Consider the following 2,866-nt stretch of genomic DNA (forward strand, 5'->3'; position numbering starts at 1 on the left):
GCCTATTCATTAACTGGCATAGTCACATAAAAATAGTAAAATTTGAACTCTAAGTAAATGTATAAATTGGTTATAATAACAAGAGATAATAATACAATAGATCTTTATGTATCGTACTTTATAATCCATATTTTTTTCTGTTGTGTTCTTAATAGAAGTGATTGTTAACAACAACAACAACACAAACTTGTCTCTTTGGAGAATGAAACACTTAGAAACCTAGTTACGCTCTAGCAGTGAAGACAGTATGAAACTGTTTATTTAGCACATGGCTCTCTGTTCCTCCCCATTCAGCAGACAGTTGCTTCTTTTGGTGCAGTGCCAGCAGAGTCCCCAAGACACAGTGGTGAAGGTCAGAGGAAACGGATTTGACCAAGCTGCTTTTAACTTTGGCAAAGTAGATATTGTCACTGTCAATGACCCCTTCATTGACCTCAACTACATGGTCTACATGTTCCAGTATGATTCCATCACGGGAAATTCCATGGCACCATCAAGGCTGAGAACAGGAGGCTTGTCATCAATGGAAAGCCAATGTCCATCTTCCAGGAGCAAGATCCCACCATCAAATGGGGTGGTGCTGCTAAGTATGCTGTGGAGTCTACTGGGGTCTTGATTGTCATGGAGAAGGCTGGAATCCCTTGAAGGGTGGGGCCAGTAGGGTCACCATCTCTTCCCCTTCTCCTGATGCCCCCATGTGTGTGATGAGTGTGAACCGTAAGAAATATGACAACTCCCTCAAGATGGTCAGCAGTGCCTCTGGCACCACCAACTGATTGGTCCCCTCTGGCCAGGGTCATCCATGACAACTTCAGCATTGTGGAGGGACTCATGACCACAGTCCATGCCATCACTGCCACCTAGAAGACTATGGACGTCCCCTCTGGAAAGCTGTGACATGATAGCCAAGGGCTGCCTGGAACATTATTCTTGCTTCTATTGGCACTGCCAAGGCTTAGGCAAGCCCATCCCTGAACTGAATGGGAAGCTTACTGGCATAGCCTTCCAGGTCCCTACCCACAGTGTGTCAGTAGTAGGTGTGACCTGCTGCCTAGAAAAAGCTACCAAATATGATAACCTCAAGAAGTTCATGAGGCAGGCATTGGAGGGCCCCTCAAGGGAATCCTTGGCTACACTGAGGACCAAGTTGTCTCCTGCGACTTTAACAGTGACACTCAGTTTTCTACCTTTGATTCAGGTGCTGAATCAGGTGCTTGATTCAGGTGCTCTTAGTGACTACTTTGTCAGGCATATTTCCTGGTATGACAATAAATTTGGCTACAGCAACCAGATGGTGGACCTTATGGTCCACATTGCCTCCAAGGAGTAAGACCCACCTGAAACACCAGGCCTGGCAAGAGGAGGAAGCCCTCAGCTACTGGGGAGTAACTGCCCCAACTCATCCCCAACATACTAAGAATCTTTTGACCTCCACAGTTTCCTCCCCAGAACCCCTGAAGAAGGGGGGGGGCGCTTAGGGAGCCCTACCTTGTCATGTACCACCAATAAAGTATACTTAGCCAGCCTCCCCCCCAACAACAACAACAAAAACTTAGCACATTTTGACCATCTCCCTTTCTAACCAAAAAACCAAAAGAAGGTATTTCCATTACTCAGTGTACCCTGTTTACTTCTGCTCAGTTATAGTAAACTACCTATAATTTTATAATGTGGGTTAAATTATTTTACTTCTCTCTACCAAGAATTTCAAGTATTATTAAAGAGAGTTGTTATCTGAGTCAAGTGGATCTAAATAACATTATCGTAAAGAATTTTAATGCCAAGAAAAAAAAAGTGAACAACTTACCTTACAAAATTGTGCCTTCCTAATTCAGCATATTTTTTGTAGCAAATGAATAGCCAGTATCTGTGTTTGTGAAGTGGATATGATTATGAATTTTTGAATCAACATTTCAAAGTGATATTTAAAATGGAAGTCAGCATTTCTAAACTGAAAGGATTTATTTATTTATTTGTTTGATTGTTCATTTATTGAACCTTTATACTCATTTTTTTAAAGTGTGGAAAATTGAGAAACAGAAAACTAGGATATAATAATGCAGTTGCACACATAACTAAAATGTAAAGGCAGGGGGAAAAACATTTAAAAGAAGAGTGAGGGAAAGTTTTAGAGTAGTGAAGATGAATGACAGCAAGTAAGAAGTTGTAAAAGCAAATTGCACCCCCCTTCTTCCAACTTCTCACGGTTCTTGTTTAAAAGACCCTCTTGAAACTTTATTTTCAGATCTTTTCCACCCATTTCCTTCTTATTTAACATCTGATTAACAGCATGTAGGGAAATAAATGGTTCTACATGTATCTGTTAGTAGAAGGTTTGGATGTGGAATATAGAGTATACCTTTTAAAAGTTTTTATTTAAATTCAGTTAACATGTAGTATATTATTAGTTTCAGAGGTAGAGTTTAGTGATTCATCAGTTGCATATAACACTAGTGCCTGTTATATCAAGTGTCCTCCTTAATACCCATCACCTAGGACCCTACTGGCCCCTAGCAGTCCCCAGTTTGTTTCCCAGTACACTTTTTAAAAAAGATTCAAAATTCAGTTGTTTGTAGTTACTTCATAACGCATTTGTATCATTGAATCATTGAACAGTTTTGCAAAACTAATAGTTCGTAGCTTTTTACATAGACTGGATACATAATCAGTGTAAATACTGTAAGTTAGACTGATTCATTTTCTTTCCCTATTTTAAGTAACAATATTTGCTACATTGCCTTAGTATTTATGATGTCAAAGTGCAAGACACATAATTGAGGTGAGAGCACAATATTCATTACATATTATTCCTTATGCTAAGAGAACCCTGCTGCAAAATTGAGGTTCAGGTATTTCCATACACATA

The 2,866-nt window shown here is 39.7% G+C and overlaps 1 pseudogene; it reads left to right on the forward strand.

Annotated features, from left to right (window-relative positions):
* Positions 1-268: 268 nt before the first annotated feature.
* Positions 269-1,330, forward strand: LOC132016276 (glyceraldehyde-3-phosphate dehydrogenase-like; annotated as a pseudogene).
* The last annotated feature ends 1,536 nt before the right edge of the window (positions 1,331-2,866 follow it).

Source organism: Mustela nigripes, chromosome 4 (assembly GCF_022355385.1).
Source record: "Mustela nigripes isolate SB6536 chromosome 4, MUSNIG.SB6536, whole genome shotgun sequence".
Taxonomy (NCBI): domain Eukaryota; kingdom Metazoa; phylum Chordata; class Mammalia; order Carnivora; family Mustelidae; genus Mustela; species Mustela nigripes.